The following is a 23741-nucleotide window of genomic DNA, read 5'->3' as shown; positions in this document are numbered from 1 at the left end:
GAGAGAGAGAGAGAGAGAGAGAGAGAGAGAGAGAGAGAGAGAGAGAGGATTCACTTCCTTGTGTGCGTCCAGCAGACATGGGGCTGTTGCAGTGGAAAAAGACAGGCCGTTATTGATAAGGCCCCCCCCCCTACCCTCTCTCCCTCCCTCCCTCCCTCCCTCTCTCTTCCTTTCTTCCTTCCTTCCTTCCTTCCTTCCTTCCTTCCTTCCTTCCTTCCTTCCTTCCTTCCTTCCTTCCTTCCTTCCTTCCTTCCTTCCTTCCTTTTTTTTTTTTTTTCTTTCTTTCACTCTCTCCCTGTATCATTCTGCTCTCCGCAGGGCTGTGGGGGGGGGGGGGGGGGACATGTGCGCGGAGTGTTTGCACAGTGGTCTCTCTCTCTCTCTCTCTCTCTCTCTCCCTCTCTCTCTCTGTCTCTCCCTCTCTCTCTCCCTCTCTCTCTCCCTCTCTATCTCTCTCTCAGAGTGCATGCAGAGGTGTCGGGTTTCACCTTGCCTCCCAGTATGAGGAAGTGGTTTCCACTCGCTGTCTCGGTAGATTGTGGGCGGGCATTAGCTCCAACCACAGAGCCAATCGCATCACTGTCCGCTTACCCAGGCCCGGGTGACGTCACGACATGCCTCAAATCAGGATGACCTAATTAAATCTAGCAGGAAATGGTCTGAGCTGAATCAGAGCAATCCGCCAATATGGTATTTAGACACAAAAACACATTGATACTAACTCCTATTACTATAATACAATACTAGAGACTGAAAAAGGACATTTATAATGCATGTCACCTTTAAAATGCAGACCTACAAAGTACAAATCTCACAGGCCCAACCATTTTAATTAGTAAATTTGTTTCTCTGGCCTAACTAACGTTAACGTTATTAATTCTTTCAGTGCCACTCACGAGATTTCTCGTGTTTTTTTATAGGTGGTTGCTAGCCACTCACGAGATTTCTCGGATTTTTTTTTTTTTTTTTTTTTTTTGATCTGAAAAATTATTGCATCACCCGAGCCTACCCGAGTATAGCCGAGGGGCGCCGACGATCACTGTGGAAAAAAGCGCCCCCCTGTCGTATCGATTTTTTCGAATGGTGATCAGGAATTGGAATATACCAGTTGGATACCATCTGATGTCAGGTAAGGACTCTATGTTATCAGTGGTAGGATAATCAGAGTAAGTTTGATGAAGTTATAAGCTGTTTTGTGAAATGTCTTCTTTCGGTTTCACTGTAAAAGTCAACGGAGCGATTATCAGTGTGCGGGCCGTAATGTGCGTGCGTGCACGTATAATATTGATCATCTAGCGTTTATTTGAAAACGATTCATAAAAAGGCAGACGAATATCAACGTTGTGGAATATTCCACTAAAAGACGATTTTCATAGAATGCTCCAGAATGAGCTGTTTTTTATATCAAAATGGGGGCTTTTCTAACTGCTCTGAAACGGCAACGACGCGATAAAAAAACAATCTGCCTTCACAGCACTGACTGGAAAATAGTCTTTGATAATGCGATGGGCAGATTAGACACATAGCCATAATTTAAAACATAGATTAGGCGATATTAACGTTAACATTGGCGCCGATGGTGGCATTCAAGCGGTAAAACGGAAAACAAGGCGTGGCGCTGAAAGTGTTAATCCTGCGGCCGCTTTATTTAAAAACACCCAATCAAATCCTCATCAATGGAAGATTAACCCACCCATACTTATGCGGATTGGTCCTTGTGCAAGACTAGAAAGCGGGGATCTTTGATTAAACACCTGCTATCAGAAGAATAGACAGTCAGAGTGACAAGCTAAAGAAGATGGCCACAAACGATAGTACGAGTGATGAAGAGGACGAAACGGTCGGCGTGGACGGACAAGACGAGCACCCATGGCCCTAACTCCATGAAATGTTCTCTTTGGCTGCAGTCAACACTGATTCTTATAGAATGAAGTGTCTCCTTTGCCATGACATTTCTGCTTTCAAAAATTCTCCATTGAATTTGAAGAAACATGTCGAGGTAAGTTTGCTAGCTAGTTTGAGGCCCCTGGTCTATCCCTTGCAATACAAAACAGTTTTTACATTTACTACTACTCAAAAAGTAGAAACGTTTAGACTTGTGTGTTTTTAGCCAGATACTCTGACTTTTACATGAGTACGATTTTGAGACGGTACCCATACTTTCACTTAAGTATAATTTCTGGGTACTTTTTACACCACTGGACTTACATAACGTTAGTCCTGTGCATTCTTGTGTTTTTGATTCCTAGTTACTATTCTGTGTTTTTGACCGTTTGAGATTTATAACTTTGTACCTTATTTTGTCACAGTCTCGTCCTGACTACCCCGTCTGGTGATTCTCCTGCCTGTCCCCTTTTGTTGGTCCTCCTGGATACTCTGTTTTGCCCCATGAGTTTGGGTATATTTGATCTTCCCAGGCAATTGGACTTGTTCCTGTGGTTTATTTTGCTACTTTGTTCACTTGTCTTTTGGACAATGCTCTGTGTTGCTTTTTCATTTGGACTTTATCCTTTTTTGTCTTTTGATCTGTTCACCCCTGATTCAATTATTCACCTGTACCATTGTCCCTTGTAAATTAAAATACCGGTGTTGGGTTTTCTCTATGTACCTTGTCTCATCTAGTTTGTGTCTTAGGTTCTGGCATTAGAATATCCATTACAATTTACCACTCTTTAACTGAAAAATCTAGCTAGTAGCCTATATCTAATGCAGATAAAACACTATCACACACTTTTGTGAAGCTGCTTTTAAACAGTTATGCCAACAAGAGCCGTTGGATGACTAATGCCTTTCATTTCAACGGTATTATTTATATTTTCACAGTTGGATATTGTGTTCAGTGTGGATTTAATCTGGAAGTGGGCACTGGATATAATCATAATATTCTTCCCATGCTAAATAAGGCACAAGGCCACATCCAGTCAGGTCAAGTTAATCGGTGTAGCCCATTATCACTGTTGCACATTGGGTTTCACAGGTCCGTATTCCATATGGTACACATCCCATGATATTAAACACCCAGTACAGATAAATCTATTAGAAAAAAACTCCCATTAAAACTTAATTGGGAAAAAATGGAAAAAACCGCAGGGGGGCAATATTGTATACAGTATGTACCGCATGTTTATGTAATGCATATATTGTACCCCTGTAGCCTGTATCTTCACACATGTTACATGCACACTTACTCATGTGCCAAAAACCCTCCCTCTGTAGTTTCATTAACAGTTTTAATCTTACCACCAATTTTCAATTCAGATCTAAACTATTGAGGCAACGCAAACATTTCATCAAGAGCTCCAAGGGGACTTAATGAAGGTCTGTCTTCATGTTGAATGATTTATTACCAAAGTAGGGACGTTGGTTACAAATCAATCATGATTTATTTTAAAGCTGTCACAAAATCAAGGCAGACCGCAAAAGAGAGAGGAGATACAATGACGTGTTGTTGGACTTTTACTTAAATACATTAAATCAATGTACACTGTAGCTGTGGCCATTATATGTGTTACAAAGGGTCAGATTAAACCGAACATATATATTTATTGCTTGAGATCCCTTGTATAATATTTGTATATCGTTTGATATCCCTTGTATATTCTTTGTATATATACACGGAATATCCCTTTACCTGGGTACAAACCAGACCATAATATTCGCTCTCCTATTGGACAGCGACCCCTAGGCGCCAACGACCATACCCCCAACGGCAAGTTCAAAGGCAACGCCAAGGCATGTCTCAACATGTCCAGGTTTGCGCAGTAATACGAGACAGAACTGAGGTTGGCACTAGATAATTCACTGTACGTATAAATACGGCGCAGGTGGAAACAGCAGCAATTCGTTCATTACTAGTAAAGCCTTCACCACGAGACAACGTGCAGTGAAGTGGGCAACTTTGCCTCTGAATAGAGCCTTGAGAACCGCGTGCGAATAGATTGCTAAAGTGTCAGAGTTTAACGCAGTACCGTTGAGTTCGACTTATTCTAATGTGAAGTAATAGTCTATCATTTATAGTGTATCGTGCGGCTACCGTTCTTCAGTGACCAGCATTACCACCGGTTCGTCGTGTATATAGCTAGTGCACTTATCCAGGCTGGGCGGCCTAAACTCGTGCCCCCACCCGAGGAGTCCTAGACGAGAACCGTTGGATATTTACACCGGAGAACCTACACCGGCGACTGCAGAACCTTTTCTAGTTGGATTATATTGCTTTGGTACCGTGACTGCTGGAGCAGAGAACCGTCTACCCCACTATCGTGTGGGATCTACCCCCTGTGAGGAGCATCACTCGAGCCTGCCTCTAGGAAGAGGCTGGCTAGCTTTCATCCATGCTGTCGAGCATACTGGATTATAGCTGTTGCTTTGTCTACTGATCAAGGGAGTACTGCACTGGCTCCTGTATCTGGAGCCTCGTTATTCCGCGTTGACCCAGACTTTGCACCCGAACATTCCTCTACCCTGCCGGCCTTACACCCGGAGGGAACCCCCCAGTGTCTCCAGCTGGTACTAGTGTGCTTTATGTAATTGCTATGCCACAGGTGGCGTCAGTTTAGACCCATCCTACTATTCTCATTGACTTACGCTCTTGACCTACTTTACGTGTGTTCTTCGCCTTACAAGCGCGAGTATAATTCTCAATCTGTAACCTAACGTTGCTTGCTGATAATAATAAATACCCTCCAAATAGAACTTTATGTGTCAATGCCGTGTTCTTGTGTGGGTGTTCACCATATATATTCATGTACTGTATGGCCAGTAATTAAAGTACATAACTAAGTAGTGGTTTAATATACCATAGTCTCAATACAGTCAGGGAATTGTACCCCTCAGTTACAATTGGTCCTTCGAGCCGGAGGGTATCAGTGTAATATCTAATATAATATTGATATTAACCATGGCCAGCGGTGAACACTCCCCAAGCGGCTCTCCCAAGCTAGAACGCCCGCAGCGCAGACGTCAGCCACCTCCCTATCTGGAGGAATACGCTGTCAGTCTAATACCTAGCTTTAAACAGACGTTAAATGCGGATAAAGCGGATAGTCAAAGCATGTCAAATCCTACCGACCAGGCGACCCTGCCAGTAGAGACCCTAGTGGGTTCTAACGAAACTGACCAAGCTCACGGGGGGGACCAGGGGGAACATGACATGACTATACCCCCAGACAACGTCAACGGTATAATCCCCGGAGAGCTCCAGGATAAATAAAGCGCTCCAGGGACAGAACCCGACACACGACCAGAAGAGAAGCGCGCCCAGGAGATGGACCTCGGGGCGCGCCAAGAGAACAGATCTCCAACGAGCACTGTCAGAAGCCGATCACCTCCGTCAGTGTCATCCCCCAGCGAAGCGGACCAGATGCTGGCGCAGGCATTCATCGCCACCCTGGCAGCCTCCACTGAACGCGATCGACTCCAAGCACAGATGCTTAGTGAGCGCGAACATTCTTCCATGGAACAAGAGCGCCTCCGGGCGCAACAACTAAGTGAGCGCGAACACTCTACCATGGAAAGAGAACGCCTTCAGGCTCAACAGACGAGCGAGCGCGAACAATCTGCAGACCAACGAGAGCGCCTTCACGCGCAACTCCAAGCGCAAGCCCTTAGTGAACGCGGACACTCTGCAACCCAGCGAGAGCGCTTCCAGGCGCAACAAAGGAGTGAAGACGACCGCATACGACTGGAGACCAGACGCCTCCAGACGGAAGAGAACATTGAAAGAGACCGCGCCGATGGACAGCGCGCCGCCGCCAATGCACAGCGCAACGCAGCCCATGCCCAGCGCGAAGCAGAGCGCGACGCAGCCCACGCCCAGCGCGAAGCAGAGCGCGACCGGCTGCAGGCGCAGATAATAGAACAATTGATTGCCAGGGCGACACCCCCTCTCTCCGCACGGAGCTCCAGGACATCATCACGACAAGGGTCTAGGGCACCTTCCCCTACCCGACCAAGTGACCCGGAACCCGGCCAACAGAAGGATCCTATCTACGTCTCTGAACCCCCTCCCCGACCGGTCCATACGAGACCCAGCAACCGGGAAGAACCGGCCTACGCCGCCGAGAGACTGAATAGAAGACTTCAAGACCTAGAAGACCTAGAAGAGGAAGAGGAAGAGGAGGAAGGTCAAGCCCACCAGCAGCAACGTACTCAGGACCAGGAGGCCCAGTACAGCCCAGACTTCACCCCCGAGTCACTGCGCTACAAACCCCCGACTCAACTCACGGGTGAGTTTGACGCACAGTCAGCACCGAGGAACAGGACCTGGGTACCCGGCCTCTGGTACCCACCAAGTACCAGCCCACGAAAACACGTACGGGGAGACTCACCCAGGAGGCCTCTTCCCCAACGCTCACCGATGTGCCAGCCATCCATGGCATCGTACCTTGGCACACCGACGTTCCCAGACTTTACGCACGAGGACAGAGCACAGTACACGGAATTACGGATGTGCTTAGAGACTATGATGTCCGACGTCCCTGATGAGTCGTACAAATATGCCATCCTCCTCAAGCATCTCAAGGTGCCCAGAGCGCATAATATAGCGCTGGCATATTCCAACTCAAGCACCCCATACTCCGCGGCTCTAGTGGCCCTCGACCAGCGTTATGGACGCATATGGGAATACGTGATACAAGAAATAAGAAATATTGACCCTCTCCCCCCAGCCAAAGACAATAGAGCATTGGATGACCTCTCTATCAAGGTACAATCCCTGGTAGGGATGCTGGGGTCCCAAAAGGAAAAAGGGAGACATGAACTATATGCTAACTCTAATGTAGAACAAATACTAGAGAAGCTCCCTCTAGCCCGCCAAGAGCGCTTTCGGCGGCAGAGAGACCACCGTGATCCCGACGGTCCCGAGCCATCCCTCCTAGACCTGGCCGACTTCCTCGCGAGAGAAGTCAGCAGCCTACGACTGGATACGTTCGTGTGGAGTGGACCAAGCCCAAGAGATGGACCTCGGAGATCTAATGATAACCGCCGGTCGGTGACCGTTATGCACCAAGCCGAATCAGTACCGCAGCACAAGAACCACAACACCCCCTCGACGAAAGAGAAGTGGAAGATTGTATGCCAGTACTGTGAGAAAGAACATTGGCTGTCTCAATGTGACACTTTCAAGAAGATGACCGCTGACGAGGTGAGTCAGTGGATCAAAGCCAACCGCCGCTGCTTCCGCTGCGCGCGCAGCCATATGGCAGCCGAGTGCCGTTTAAAGAAGAAATGCAGCAAGTGTGACGGCGCCCACTTGGATGTCTTGCATGACAGCAACAACAAGAAACTCGCACCCCCAAGTAGCTCGAGAGTGAACGTCATGTATATCGACCCCGCCAGCAGCGGGAGCTCCTGAGTGCTCTTGAAAGTGGTCAGAGTGATATTAAGCTACGAGGACAAGGTCATGGACACTTACGCCGTCCTGGACGATGGGTCAGAAAAGACTCTCCTCCTCGCATCCGCTGCAGCCCGGCTGGGTCTGCGGGGGAGCGAAGAAACAATGACAATCCGTAACATAAGAGACCTGAAGACCATAATGGGTGAAAAAATCTCCTTCATGATCTCCGCAGTCGGGCAGCCCGAGAAGCAGTATAGGATTACTAACGCCTTCACCAGCCAAGACATAGGCCTGTCACAGTACACCTACCCCATCCCCAAGCTGATGGAAAAATACGTGCACCTACGTCAACTACCTATACCGCTCATCGACGGCGCCACCCCGACCCTGCTCATAGGATCCGACCACGCACACCTCATCGTCCCAACGGACCGGGTCCACATCGGGCCCAGAGGCTGTCCAGCAGCAGTCGAGACCCGCCTAGGATGGACACTACAAGGCCCCCTCTCCAGGTCTCCCAACCGACCAGCAGCAACTCGTTGCCTCCACTCAAGAATAAAAGAAGAAGACACCACCCTCTTACAGCACGTCGAGAGGCTATGGACATTAGACGCAATGCCCTTTAAGAATGAAAAGAAACTTGTTCGATCAAAGGAAGACACTTATGCCATAACCCTCCTCGAGCAGAGGACAAAGAGAGTCGAGGTCAATGGAGTGATGAGATACGCAACTCCACTCTTGAGGCGAGAGGGTATGCCCACCCTCCGCGCCTCAAAAGAAGCGACGGAGCGATATCTACTGAACACCGAGCGGCGTCTAGCCAAAGACCCCACTCAAGCCACTGTGTACCGCGCTGAGATTGACAAGCTAATCGCAGCGGGACACATAAAGAAAATTTACATTCAAGAGGCCGACCAGACGACCGAATCATGGTACGTGCCCCACCACAAGGTCCACCACAACGGCAAGGATCGTATTGTGTTCAACTGCAGCTACCAGATCGGACTACAGAATCTGAATAAAGAACTCTTGCCCGGCCCAACACTCGGCCCCTCTCTACTAGGCGTGTTGCTACGTTTCCGCCAAGACAAGGTGGCCATCAGCGGCGACATCAAAGGGATGTTCCTGCAGGTGCGACTAGTGGAAGAGGACAAGCCCCTGCTGCGGTTCTTATGGAGAGAGAGGATCGGGGATGAGCAACCATCCATCTACCAATGGGAGGTCCTCCCTTTCGGAACCACATGCAGCCCATGCTGTGCTACGTTCGCACAGCAAAAACATGTCGCAGAGGACCCAGCAGCTGACGAGGAGGTCAGACAAAGTGTAGAGAGGAGTTTCTACGTAGACAACTGTCTGCAAAGCGTTTCGACGCCAGAAGAAGCCGAAGCCCTCCTACTCAAGCTCCGCGCCTCCCTGATCAAAGGCGGCTTTGATCTCCGGCAGTGGGCCAGCAGCGACCCTCAAGTACTGCGCAGCCTCTCCCCAGAGAACAAGGCAGCAAGCAGCGAGACCTGGATGGCGACCATCCCAGGTGAAGCCCAAGAAATGACATTAGGACTAGTCTGGCGCTTCAAAACAGACTCGCTCCATTACAGATACACACCCCTGACCACGGAGCAGGGAAGGTCGACTTCTCTACCGACCACCAGACGGAGTGTATACAGAACACTCGCCAGACAATATGACCCGTTGGGATGTATCCTACCTTACACCACCAGGGCAAAAATGATTGTACGAGAGCTGTGGGACAAGGAACAGGGCTGGGACGACCCCATACCCGACCACCTCGCTTCCACCTGGAGAGAGTGGGAAAAAGAACTCAACTCGCTCCCAAATGTGAACATACGCCGCAGCTACTTCCCACCCACAGTGCGGCTGGAGACGTGCCAGATGGACCTGCACGTCTTCAGCGACGCCTCAGAAGTAGCCTACGGCTCGGTGGCCTACTTGCGGGCCCGAGAGGAGGGAAGAGAAATACACACAGCCTTCATCCTGGCTCGCTCAAGGATAGCCCCCCGCAAGCAACAATTGATCCCGCGTCTAGAGCTCTGCGCAGCCCTGGTAGGCGCGCAACTCGCCACGTTAATCCAACGTGAACTCACCATCCCGGTGCAAAGAACAATCCTGTGGTCAGACTCCATGACCGTACTCACATGGATCCAGTCCGATTCGTGTAGATACAAGGTCTTCGTGGGAGTCAGAATCACAGAGATCCAAGACTTAACAGAATCAGCATGCTGGAGGTACGTGGACACGAAACAGAACCCAGCAGATGTCATCACACGGGGGATGTCCCTAGATGACCTCACACGTCACAATATCTACAGTGACGGTCCCAAGTTCCTCAAGCTCCCGGAAGAAGAGTGGCCTAACCCCACCCCACGGGAGGCTAGTCAAGAGGAGGCAGAGATGAAGAAATCTATGTTCTGTGGGTTGACACACACACCAGTCCCCACCGACCCTAACATAGACGACTGCCCCACCCTTGAGAGTGCGCAGTTGGAGACATTCCTGTGGCACCACCCTGAGGTTCCCTCCACTACTGACATTAACGCCGCTAACTACGAAGAAGCAGAACTCCTTCTGCTACAGCGAGCCCAAAGAGACTCGTTCCCTGAGGAGCTAGACTGTCTGCAGGGATCAAAGCCAGTCCTGTCAGACAGCAGACTACTCCACCTGGCTCCTGAGCGCGACGCCCATGACCTCATCAGAGTGGGTGGTCGTCTGAGACGAGCCCCGGACTTAACGGATGACGTCAAGTTCCCTATAGTCCTCAACAGCCGACACAAGGTCACCAAGCTCATCATAAAGAAATACGACGAGGATGTGCACCACGCTGGGGCAGAGAGAGTCTTCGCTGAGATCCGACGTCGCTATTGGATACTGAATGGAAGAGAAGCAGTACGACGCTTCCAGCGGACCTGTCTAGACTGTCGCAAGTGGCGAGCACAGCCCAGTATACCCAGGATGGCTGACCTGCCTCCCTGTCGCCTCCGACTTGGCGACAAGCCCTTTCACTCCACCGGCATGGACTGCTTCGGCCCGCTTTACGTGAAGAAAGGAAGAGGGATGGAGAAGAGGTGGGGCATTGTATTCAAATGCATGACCACCCGAGCAATACACATAGAACTCCTTCCGACCATGAGTACGGACTCATTCCTCATGGCCTTCCGGAGATTCACAGCGCGAAAAGGAAAACCGTCTATATTATTGTCTGATCACGGGACAAACTTCAAAGGCGGAGAAAGAGAGCTTCCAAGCCATGGGCCCAGAACTTAAGACCCACCTCGCTCCCTCTCAGATTGACTTCCAGTTTAACCCCCCGAACGCCCCTCACTTCGGGGGAACCTGGGAACGAGAAGTACGTTCAATAAAGACAGCCCTGTACGCCGTGCTTGGGGCCCAGACCGTGGCTGAAGAAGTCCTCACGACAGTCCTCACAGAGATCGAGGGAGTATTGAACTCAAAGCCCCTCGGTTACGTCTCAAGTGATGTAGCTGATGTCGACCCAGTCACCCCCAACACTCTCTTGATGGGGCGGCTGGAACCCGCGCTCCCACAGACGGTGTACAGACCTGAAGAAGCGAACGGCCGAAGAATGTGGAGGTACAGTCAAGTATTGGCTGACAAGTTTTGGAACAGTTTCCTCCTCCACTACCTACCGTCTCTACAAACACGCCAGAAATGGGTAAAAGATAGAGACAACTTGACGGAGGACACAGTCGTCATGATCGTGGACCAATCACTACCCCGAGCTATGTGGCCAGCCGGCCGCGTAAGCAAAGTGATCACTGGTGCCGACGGAAAGGTCAGAGCGGCAGAAGTTCTTGTCCAGGGACGGACATACACCCGACCCGTGGCGAGGCTGATAGAGTTGCCAAGGCTCCCTGACTCCCTTGATGACGATCATGACCCACTGACTTTGTGAATTGCCCTACTCCCCACAACAGACATTGAGTAGTTGACAAGACGATTAAGCTGTCTTTGCTTTATCTAATTAGGTGCGGACTAATTAGGAGGCGGCTGTTACAAAGGGTCAGATTAAACCGAATATATATATTTATTGCTTGAGATCCCTTGTATAATATTTTTATATCATTTGATATCCCTTGTATATTCTTTGTATATATACACGGAATATCCCTTTACCTGGGTACAAACCATACCATAATATTCGCTCTCCTATTGGACAGCGACCCCTAGGCGCCAACGACCATACCCCCAACGGCAAGTTCAAAGGCAATGCCAAGGCATGTCTCAACATGTCCAGGTTTGCGCAGTAATACGATACAGAACTGAGGTTGGCAATAGATAATTCACCTTACGTATAAATACGGCGCAGGTGGAAACAGCAGCAATTCGTTCATTACTAGTAAAGCCTTCACCACGAGACAACGTGCAGTGAAGTGGGCAACTTTGCCTCTGAATAGAGCCTTGAGAACCGCGTGCGAATAGATTGCTAAAGTGTCAGAGTTTAACGCAGTACCGTTGAGTTCGACTTATTCTAATGTGAAGTAATAGTCTATCATTTATAGTGTATCGTGCGGCTACCGTTCTTCAGTGACCAGCATTACCACCGGTTCGTCGTGTATATAGCTAGTGCACTTATCCAGGCTGGGCGGCCTAAACTCGTGCCCCCACCCGAGGAGTCCTAGATGAGAACCGTTGGATATGTACACCGGAGAACCTACACCGGCGACTGCAGAACCTTTTCTGGTTGGATTATATTGCTTTGGTACCGTGACTGCTGGAGCAGAGAACCGTCTACCCCACTATCGTGTGGGATCTACCCCCGTGAGGAGCATCACTCGAGCCCGCCTCTAGGAAGAGGCTGGCTAGCTTTCATCCATGCTGTCGAGCATACTGGATTATAGCTGTTGCTTTGTCTACTGATCAAGGGAGTACTGCACTGGCTCCTGTATCTGGAGCCTCGTTATTCCGCGTTGACCCAGACTTTGCACCCGAACATTCCTCTACCCTGCCGGCCTTACACCCGGAGGGAACCCCCCAGTGTCTCCAGCTGGTACTAGTGTGCCTTATGTAATTGCTATGCCACAGGTGGCGTCAGTTTAGACCCATCTTACTATTCTCATTGACTTACGCTCTTGACCTACTTTACGTGTGTTCTTCGCCTTACAAGCGCGAGTATAATTCTCAAGCTGTAACCTAACGTTGCTTGCTGATAATAATAAATACCCTCCAAATAGAACTTTATGTGTCAATGTTCTTGTGTGGGTGTTCACTATATATATTCATGTACTGTATGGCCAGTAATTAAAGTACATAACTAAGTAGTGGTTTAATATACCATACTCTCAATACAGTCAGGGAATTGTACCCCTCAGTTACAATATGGTTTCATAATTTATATGTTATTTGAGTTTGTAAGTCTAGTGTAATATTTGAGAATGTATTTATGTTGCATTTCTTATTTTCTTTATTATTTAATTTGTTACAATTTATAGTATATTCATTTTGACGTCTGGTTATATATGGTGTCCCGTTAGGCTGCTCTCGCGTTTTACTTTTGGTACTGATTACGGCACCTGCGAGCAAGCGGCAGGGATGGTCGGAGTTGTACAGGTTCTACCACTACCAAGACTGTTGTCAAGAACAGAAGAATGAAAACCCCTTTTATGTAGCATGCAGCCAACGAGGTATTTAATGTTTGTTTGTATTTTGCTTTCCTGACATGTTGTTTTTCATACTGTGTATATTATTGTTTGTGTCGACCTAACGCGACTTATGTTTTCTGTTTTAAGTTTTCACGGTGGATTGGAGGTGGATTGGAGGACCAAGCTTTCAATAAACCGATAGAAAGAAACCACTTGTGTCTGCTGTGCTCGGAGGGAGTTACATACTGTACACGTTGAATCGAAATGGTCCTGTGACTCTTCTGTGAGTGCAAATAAGCTATACTTTGTCAAAATTCATACCCAGCAGCAGTAATCATGACCATTGCACCAACAAAATTACATATGTTGCATACTTGACGGTAATCATTATGTTCAAGTATGCAACAACAAACATGTAATTGTTCATTACCTGGTAATGATCGGGGTTGTGCTGTGCAACCAAGCAAAGACGTCCCATACATATACACCGTAATTCAAAGCACAGATGGTACAACTAATATGCAGCAATGTCATCAATCTCATCTTTCTCATCGGTACACCAGAACATTCTTCCTTATACCTTGTCCCAAAAAAATTAAAGGAAAAAAGAAAATAGCCTTTCACGACCACATTTGGGGGAGCAACATAATTGAACATGGTGTAATACCTTCTCTTATGTCTGAGGGCGCTTTCACACCTGCCTTGTTTGGTCTGCTTGAATCGACCCTTGGGCATTTACCTCCCGCGGTGAAGTTTGTTTGGGCTGGCGTGAACACAGTAATTAAACCTGTTTGAGTTGGTCTCGGTCCGCTTCCAAGTGAATCCTGGAGCGGTTCGTTTGAAGTGTGAAAACCAAAAAAAAAAAAAAAAAAAAAATGCACATTTATTGAAGCCGGTTGGAATGGTTTCTGTTGACGTTTTTCAAAAGGTTTTTCGCTGCTGGTATGTTCAAAATAGCCAAATAAAGTTGTGATAATAAACAAGTACCTTGCATGCATAATGCAGGTGATAGTAGCCTATAGTACTACATAATTAATCACAGTGAATTGGAAAACGTGTTTTTCGCATATGAATAATCACAATTATTTATGTTCACATATTCAAAATGATGCCCAATAAAAGGCAGACCAGTGTGATCATTATGTATTTATTATGTAGTTTGGTTCGTTTTTTTATCAACAAAAAAAAGTTACAATTTCACTTTTGATTCTGACCATTTCACACAAACGTAGGTGTGAAAAGCCCCCATAATGTAATTTATCTGTAAATATACTATAAAGAATGTAGTACCTGGTGGAATAGAAAGAAATATGGTGCATCTGGTACAGGCATTTCTTAGGTTCTGCATAATGACATAGTCAAGTCAAGAGTTTTATTTGTCACGGAATACAGTGAAATGCGGGTGGTCATGCCTGCAGCGATTGTGCAAGATCCTCGAGAAAATTGTCTATACTCAGCTAATGCATTTTTTAAACGAGCACAATATTCTCGAGGTTTTCCAATCTGGTTTTAAATCCCTGCACAGCACTGAGTCTGCACTTTTAAGTGTTTTTAACGACATCTTTTTAGCTACTGATTCCAGTGACTGTGTTGTCCTGGTCCTTTTAGACCTGTCGGCCGCATTTGACACGGTGGACCATGAGATTTGAATTGCCCGCCTTGAACAGTGGGTGGGCATCCGAGGCATAGCCCTTGGATGGTTCAAGTCCTACCTGGCAGATCGATCTTTTTGTGTCAGGCTCGAGGACTCTGTGTCCTCTACTGCCCCCCTATTGTATGGCGTACCTCAGGGCTCGATACTTGGCGCCGTCCTGTTCTCTATTTATTTATTGCCCCTTGGTTCCATCCTCAGAAAGCACGGCATTTCTTTTCACTGCTACGCTGATGACAGCCAGATCAAGGCCGTGGTCAAATCGAACTTTTTCCAGTTGAGGCAGCTGGCCAAAATTAAGCCCATCCTACAGGCGCAGCATTTTGAAGCAATAATCCATGCATTTGTGACTACTAGGCTGGATTACTGCAATGCAGACTGTGCTTTCTCCGTTGTCGCCCCCAAAATGTGGAACGAGCTGCAGCTGCAGATTAGGCAGGCCTCATCACTGCCCAGTTTCAAAGGCCTCCTTAAAGGGGAACTATCTTATAAATGGCCTTTTTGAGTGTTTAGCATTGTTTCCTAGCTATGTGAACTTATATTAATATGATCTATGTCTCAAAATTCTCATATTGGTGCATTCTTCCAATTCTCCTCTCACAATATTCACCCTCACTGAACTGAGTCATCTGAAAATGTGCCTATATGTGATGTCACAAAGACACCACTGCATGTTAATGTTGAGATAGAAGATGAGCTGCACACAGTGGCACCTGCACTCTTGCCACATCAGCTCAAAACGGCTCGAGATCTTGAGGTAGAAAAATGCTGTTTTTGAGGACTTGATTAGAAATACAAAACAATGAATTAAAAATATATATATATTACAGAGGTTTTCCATAGACTCACAGGAATTGTGTAAAAGTGCCCAAATAGTGAAAGAAATAGTAAAATAGTTCCCCTTTAAGACCCACCTTTTCTCTCTGGCTTTCAACACCATGTAGCTTGTTGATTTTATGATCTTATTGTTTTACTGTGTTATTGTTGTATCGTTTTGCTCCCTCTGTACAGCACTTTATACCCCTGTGGCTGTTAACAAGCTTTATAAATAAAGTTGGATTGGATTGGATTGGAATAATACAAGTAATAAGAATAAGACATAACAGGTATAATTTACATAAAGTTTAAAATGCATGATAAAAGACATGCTAAGGTCCTGCGATAGTGCAATACAGTGTTAAGCTATGAGGCACTGGGTCTTATATACACTACTATACAATATACAGTTATACTATTGTCGTATATTTCTAAATGAAAACATGAACATAGCAAACTGAAAATGTACAAGGAAAATGATTAGAAAGACAAAATGCTGATTGACCCCGCACTCAGCCAACTGGAGGACAATCTGCTGTCAGGGTTTCACAGAAGATGGTTCGCTGATAGGGCAAAAAGACTGTTTATGACGTTAATGCACATTCCACTGGTTGGTTAGCAGCTGTGGTTTAGGCCACCTCCAACTGACAAGGAAGGAGATCATTATCGTTGAAACAGGAACCAAACTCAGAATAACAGTTGAGATCAAAAAGGTCATGTTTACCCTAAGGAAGGAATTTCAGGTTACAACACAGCAGCTGCTGCTGACTAACGGACAGGGTCAGAAAGGTGACACCAATGGTGGGAATCTTCCTTTCACATCACAGAGAACTGCCACTAGTTGACAAACAGTGCAAATCAATGATATACTAATAGGTTTAGCAATTTCATAGGTTACATGTAGGCATAACTCTTAGAACTACTAGAATAACTTAGTCACAATAAAGAATAAAAACTCTTAAATACTAGAAGGTAAAACTATACAAATATTGGTCACATGATTTAATCAGGAAATAAGGTGTTATATTAAAGGACGGATATATAGGGTTTGTTGTCTGGGCACTGTCTGAAAGTAGTCTGTTTCTTATCTACACTATGTAAACATTTTGTCACAAGCATAAGGATGTATTACTCAGTGAAACGGATCCCCTCATCAAGTAAAGTGTCAGCAGATTCAAACTGTGAAACCGTTGTCACAGGACCCAAACGGTTGTGTCAGCAGAATAAATTGTGTAACTTGTCACAAGAGACAACAGACAAGCCGGCTACAAGGAATATGGCCAAATAAGGAAAGGCATATTATAGACGTGAATAGGCAGGCAGGGACTCTCTCTCTCTCTCTCTCTCTCTCTCTCTCTCTCTCTCTCTCTCTCTCTCTCTCTCTCTCTCTCTCTCTCTCTCTCGCTCTGATAAAAAGGGCTGTGATGGCGACGGAGAGAGACACTCAGAACACTCACACCAGAAGGGACCTGGAGAGACACGCCACACACCAGAAAGGACCTGGCGAGCCACACAGAACTCGAGAGCCGAGCCTGAGACACAGCGAGAAGGATCCTGAGAGCATGGAGACACAGAGCCATGGACACAGACGATGACAGAGATCGCATCGCAGCTGGAGCGCTGAAAACCTCCACCGACAGAGGGAGAGCCAAGCCGTGACACAGAGGGACTGAGACCCGATGACAGACGAATCGCTTCGCAGCAGGAGAAGCCTACCACCAAAGGAGAGACGAAAAACGAGCGCTCTCTGCTGAGCACCGATACTCGCGGAGACCAGGTTGCCTTGACAACCAGACCAGCAAACCACTAAGAGAGGACTCGTTGTTGCCATGGAACCAAGAGACAACAACGCCAGCACCGAGAAGAAAACTCTGATCACCCTAGCTGATCCGAGCATGGACAACAGCCACATGAAAGAGACAATTAGATTGAACCAAAGAGACGATGTACTTGTTTTAATTCCTGAGCTGTGGTATTAATAAACACAGCAGTTGTATTTTGACCACGTTGTCAGCTCCTCTCTTTACTTGAACCGAACATCTGAGAACTACCTAACCAATGCAGGAGAAGGGTGATAATAGAAAACTATACGATCAATGAACTTAGATATAGGTAAATGAAGAACAGAGAGATACTTCAATTGGTGCCGTGACCCGGATGCATTCGACCGGAACCGGTTGGAGACGACTGAAGGCTACTTCTGGAAGATGGACCTCGTCGACGCCTCTATGACGGAAAGAATCGTCACCACTTCGACAGGCCAGTGGGAATAGGTGAGTAGACTTTAATGTGTTTGAAATTGGTGATAGTCGAAGCAGTCTCGTTTTTGGGGTTGCTATTACTTTGGTTAGAAATAAGTTGTAAATGGACCAGGATAAAGTTGGTGTTGGAGGGGATCGGGGTTCAGGGTTCACAACCTGATTCTGGTCTCAGCCACACGCCGGCGCTGCACTTAGGAAGCGTAGGGGATAGGGGATGTTCGGTTAGGATGAGGATATAGATCTCTATATTTAGTTAGCTTAGGAGGATAGGCTAGGGATAGGTAAAATATTTGAGGGGACCGGCGTGGAAGCGGTAGAACGGGGATTGGTCACAGATAGCGGGACGAGAGACTGTGAGTGACGAGGTGGTTCATTAGAGGGTAAGGTAAAGAGTTTAATGAGAGAACCGTGGTGTAGTACAGGGATAGCCTGGTTCCACGAAGAGAACAGAGAACGGAGTGTAGGGTATACTGAGAACAGAGTACAATGGGGATTAATTGGTTGCTTTTTGCCAGACCGTCGAGGCTTCACTCTTAGGATCGGCGCGTGTGACAGGCGAGTTTTGAAAGACGTTTCATGCGGAGCTGTTATATCGTGGCCCGACATAATCTACTAAGATTGAGAGGATGGGGAGTTAGGATGACGTTGGGAAAGTAACCTTTGGAGTAAAGCACTTTGGAAGTAGATACTGCACATGTGATTAGAACATAGGAGAATATTGTGTGAGAAAAGCGAGGAAATGCGTTTAGGATGAATGTGCGCAAATGAATGGTATGCTTATGAATGGGACATTGTTTTGCTAAGTATATGTGTTTGAATGGATGAATGTTAGGAGCTCTGAGTGAATGCCAAGGTATTTTTTTGTATTATTATAGACACTGGTGGCCAAGACTGCGGCGGAGAAACCGCACCCCTGTCCGGAAGAAGAGAGGCGTTTGTTTAGCTGCCGGCGTTAGCTAAGGGCAACGGGACTAATGTGTGGACGCTGTGTTGCGTTGTCGAGTGAATTGAATGAATGGCAAGTGTGATGGAACCTAGGAGATGTGAAATGTTCGTTGACATTTTTTAAAACGGTGGGGTTAAGGTCTAGAAATAATGTAATAACGGTCAAAAGAAACTGAGATTTTGGAGCTGATGACGTCACTGGGAGTGTCGGAGCTGGGGGTGCGTTTAATATACTGTGTATTTCGGTCAGGCGGGGCCAATCGGGCGAGCGTACTAGGATAAAGATAATGATATATGTTCTGTGAACGGGGGCTGAATAGGATTAAAGTTGTGTTACGGGGTATAGCTGGGGTTGTGTAAACGTCACGATGTGTTGTGCCGCTCGAATCAACAGGATACTGGGCCGTTTAGGAGGAGTGATGTTGGATGCTAAGCTAAGCTGGAGCTAGCGGTACTGAGCTAACGAAGCTAAGATGCTAAGCTACCTGTGCTAACAATATAGCATGATTGAACTCTCGGAGAGTATCGCGTGTTGCTACTCTTTGGTGGCTGGCGCGGGATCTTGGAGAGGCGGAGGACAGGGACTTCCGGTGTAAGGGGATTCTGGGAATTGTAGTTTTGTGGTTGAGATGGAACGTCAAGTTGACGTCTTGGTGTGGTACGGCGTGAATGACGCACTTGCGGGGGAGGCGTGGGCGCCTCCTGCAGGATGTGGTGAGAACTGTGGTGCAATAAGGGTGATGAGCGAACGTTCCAGTGGAGGGCAGTGTTGCCTCTTTGATAGTTACACCTCTCCTTTACAGGTAAAACGAGGTGCAGTAGGCAACGGCAGAACGTTTGTGGTTATTATAGGTTTTGAGTAGCGACCATTTGTGGGGATTTGTAAATTCTTTATGTTCGGTTTTTTCAGTTGTTGATGATGAATGTGTATACTTGTTTGATTATAAATCTGTATTTGTTATGGGCCAAGTATGATGGCGTTGGGTGATGGGATTTTGCGTGAACCCCCCCCCCCCCCTTTTTCCTCTGTCTCTTCCTCCCTCGTTCACACTCTCTCCCTCCTCCCTCCCTCCCTCTCTCCCTCCCTCCCTCCCTCCCTCCCTCCCTCCCTCCCTCCCTCCCTCCCTCCCTCCCTCCCTCCCTCCCTCCCTCCCTCCCTCCCTCCCTCCCTCCCTCCCTCCCTCCCTCCTCCCCCCCCCCCCCCCCCGCCCCCCTCCGCTCCATCCCTATCTCCCAGCTTGACTTTGTGAGATGACGGGTGCGCAGAGGGGGTTTTGTTGTTGCCTTTATGATGGGCTTGGAATATTGGTTATGTTAAAATAGTGTTACTTGCTAGGTTAGGAATATGTAAGGATGAATTGAATGTCTCCATGCGGACTATTTTAGTCTGATTAAAGTTAAGGTTGATTTAAGTTAAAGTTGGCAGCAGATGATGGTGATAGTGTTGGAGTCCTGTGGGTAAACGGGACCAGGCAATACGGGGTATTCTGCTGATTGAGTGTAGACGGTTTTGGTAATAGTTAATGTTGCATTGTGTGCCCCCCCCCCCCCTTCCTCCCCTTAGTCCCTGTATCCCTGTATCCCTCCCTCCTTTTTCTTTTCCCTCCGCCCCCCCTCTGTCTCTCCTTGTATTTCGCCCTGTGGTTCTCCATCCCTAGATTGCGGCGTATGTTGTGGTTATTGGTTTGTGGGTTTATTTGAACTGCGTTGTTATTGTGTATGTGAAGTAGGTACCGGATGGGCGCTGGCCTGTCTGGGTGCAGGTGGTGGTAGGATGATTTGTGATATTCTTGGTGTGATAAAGCTTGGGGTGTTTCCGTTCAGGTTCGAAACTGGAGGGGGAACGCTTTGGGCTGTGAGTTGGCGGTTCTTTGTGTATTCAGGGAACTGGGTGAATATTGCGGTGGCATAGTGCGGGTGTCCGTGAATTTATTAACGTGGCCAGCTGTACTATGTGTCGGTCAGGGTTTTAGTGATCTAAGTTGCTAAAAGTTTATTGTTTTCCCTGATTGGTGGTTGGTAGCAGTAACAACACTAATTGATTTCTATTAAGTGTTGTGAGGGGGTAATGGTTGTGTGTAAGGATAAATGAAATTGATGTTGTATGAGGAGTGTGTGAAGCAAAAGCGAATAATACATTTAGTCGAGACGCTAATCGGGCAGTTAAAGTAAGAAATAAGGTTAGGATAAAACGATTCATCAAGCAAAGAGAGATTGGAACGGATGAAGGACCAGGTTTACCAAGATTATTAGACAAATTGATAGGCATGGGACTAATGATTATGTTTCCCAGAAAATCAGGTGGAGAGAACACACAGGGGATTGGAAACCTCCAGTGTTCCTGTTGAAGGAACGGACAATCAAGATAAGCTGTATCGTTATTTTCAAACAGATCACACTTTGTCTCTCTAAATATTTTAGTATAGTGTTGCCCGACATTTCCAATGCATAACGAATAGTGGAAATAATAGGGAAATGCCACTGTATTAAGTCTGGATGTTTTTGCTTTCTTTCTGTACAGGTGCTCGGCTGAACAGGAGCTCTGGATGATTTCCATAACCATCTAGGGAAACGGCTGTAATGAGCCTTGGTATAAGTATGAATGATAAGCCAGTTATCAATCCTTGTCTGCACAGTAAAAATTTGACAGTGTGAGTGTTTTAACTCAAGTAAGTAGAAATAGTGAAAGACAGAGAAACTTGTTTTTTCAAACGGTGATTACAGGAGTGTTTGAAAGTGGAATGAATGACAGTAACATAGGAAGTTCACCTTAGTGGAACATTGATAGGAACAACTGAAGCGTTAGATGCAATAACAATAGAATAACAACAACAACAATATGGAAAAGGGCCTTAGTGATCAGGCCATTGGGGGGAGAAGGCCGAGAGCCTCTGCAGACATTTCCCAGATAGACTTTACCAGTGATTATGATCTGATTGATTGGAATATGGACTTCTCTCATGTGACCAGTACGACAGAAGGACTTGAAATGTTGACTTTGGTTCCAATACAGGGGAGTGAACCAGTGACAACGGTGTTACTCCAACCAGAACCGATTCAAGCTGGAGTGTCCATTGCAGGCGACTGCGGTTTAACCAAGGGGCAGAAAAAGAGACTGAGGTTACAGCAGTCCCACGAAGTCCACTCTGGCCGGATGGCTGGAACTGAGACCGACAGCAGGTATGGAATACATGAACAGTTTCTACAGCCCACCTGTTTCCCATGTCCACCCTGCCCTCAGCACCAAAGCCAAGATGAGAGGCGGCGCCCAGCGATGGGAAGTCAAACCGCCAGTGCTGAGATGGGGGAAGAGGCAGCATACTATAGACAACAGAGAGCGTTTGTGACAGCGTTCGAACAACACGAGGCAGTTCATCGAGATCTGATGAAGACACAGCTGGAGATCGGTCAAGCCGCACACGAGACTCAGAGATTGGAACGAGAACTGGCAAGAAAGGCTGCACTACTAGAAGCGACAGCTGTTGAGATCATGCTTCGGGCGTCTGACCTAGGCCGCCGTGATCAAAGAGTGCCCTGTGCTCCGTTGCCCGGACAGGGAACTGGGCCGCGACAGGGTGAGCGGAACCGCAGGAGGGGTGAGTTTCTCGGCCCCTCCCAACCAGAGAGGGCCCGAGGAGAGGCAGCAGAAAAGGACAGGTATGCCCCTCTCTCCTCCAGGCAACAGGACATGCGACCAGAGGACAGGAGAGGGGTGGACCTGGCGAGGACTGTGGGATGCCAGCCGAGAGACTGCGGGAGTCGTGGTAAACTGGAACCCCTGGGATGGCCGGCGTCGGCTGTGTGCTGGGATTGTGGGGAGGTTGGCCATTTCGCTCGGTCATGTGACAAAGGGTGGAGGGCTCAGCAAAAGTCCAGTAGAAGGCGAGAGTCCATCAGAAAACAGAGTTGCTGGAAATGTGGAGAGTTGGGACATTTTCAGAGGGGGTGTAAATAGGGGGTGTCTGCATAGGTCATAGGTTGATTAAGAGCGAAGCGGAAATGCACAAACAAAGCCTTTTGGGTGCTCGAGTAAATAGAGTTATTGATCAATTAAAATGGATAATGAGACTGATTAGAATAAAGATAGAGACGCAGATACATAGATAAGGTTTGATTAGGTGTGCAAGTTACTAAAATGGTTTGGAAGACTAACCAGGGTAAGTTGGGACTATAGAGGGATGAAGTAACTGGGAATATTGCCTGGGCTAATCAAACTAACAAAATTGATGGTTTTGGACAGGAACAATGGAACATTTAATATTAGACAGAGTTGGAAACAAAGGACTATTTATAGTAGTGATTACATACTTGATCGAAGGGTGGTCAAGTTTAAAAAAAAAAAAAAAAAAAAAAAAAAAAAAAATATTATTATTTCATTACTTATTTTATTTCTTTTTGGATTTTTTATTTTGCTGTCTTAGTTTTTGCGGGGGTATTTATGCCTCTAGATAATAGTTAAATTCTGTTGGATGGGTGTGTAGCATGTAGGCACTCACAATTTTTTTGTTTATTTACAGTTTTCTTTGTTTTTGTTTGACTATATTTTTTTAGGAACTGGCTGGCTGGGAGGGATCTCTCGCCGGTCAGGGATAGCAGGTGGTGGTGACACAGCGAGACTGGTAGGAGGTCTGATATAATGGACTGGAAACGGGGAATGGACGGGAGCTGGTTCATGGTTTGTTTTCCGCTCATTAAGAGTCCAGATGTAGAATCTGGGCGGTTGTGTCACTTTTTGGGTTATGGTAAGGGTTGGGGAAACATATTTCTCTGTCTATAGGAAGCTCTGTAGGTTTTTGGTCGAAATTGGCCGAAATAGTGTTCATGTAGGGTGCTGACATGTGAATTTGATGATTGACTTATGGGAGACTCTGCACCGGCTTGTTGGAAGCTGGCGGAGTGTGTGTGATGTGTGTTTAAAGGAACTGTGGTTTGTTGACCATGCACATAGGTTCTGTTGGTGATTGGCCTCGTCTAGAGCTGACTGTCCGGACCGAGGAGCTGTCTGGAAACAAGGTATTTGATAGTGAAATAATGGATATTCCACTTTCAAGGGTGGAGGTAGTTGTGTTGATCTTGAGATATTGAATCTAGTAAAACAGTACAGCACAAAAAGAAATGAG

The 23741-nt window shown here is 46.9% G+C and overlaps 1 pseudogene across 1 annotated transcript in view; it reads left to right on the top strand.

Annotated features, from left to right (window-relative positions):
- Nucleotides 1–1991: 1991 nt before the first annotated feature.
- Nucleotides 1992–23741, top strand: part of LOC311228475 (heat shock factor protein 1-like) — a 58874-nt pseudogene continuing 37124 nt past the window's right edge. Inside the window, exon 1 of the transcript in view lies at nt 1992–1999. The product of the transcript in view is annotated as a heat shock factor protein 1-like (transcript). The remainder of the gene's footprint in view (nt 2000–23741) is intronic.

The sequence above is a fragment of the Notolepis coatsorum genome (genome assembly GCF_963971535.1).
Source record: "Notolepis coatsorum genome assembly, chromosome: 5".
Lineage (NCBI taxonomy): Eukaryota > Metazoa > Chordata > Actinopteri > Aulopiformes > Paralepididae > Notolepis > Notolepis coatsorum.
This window is presented reverse-complemented; position numbering and strand designations above follow the sequence as displayed.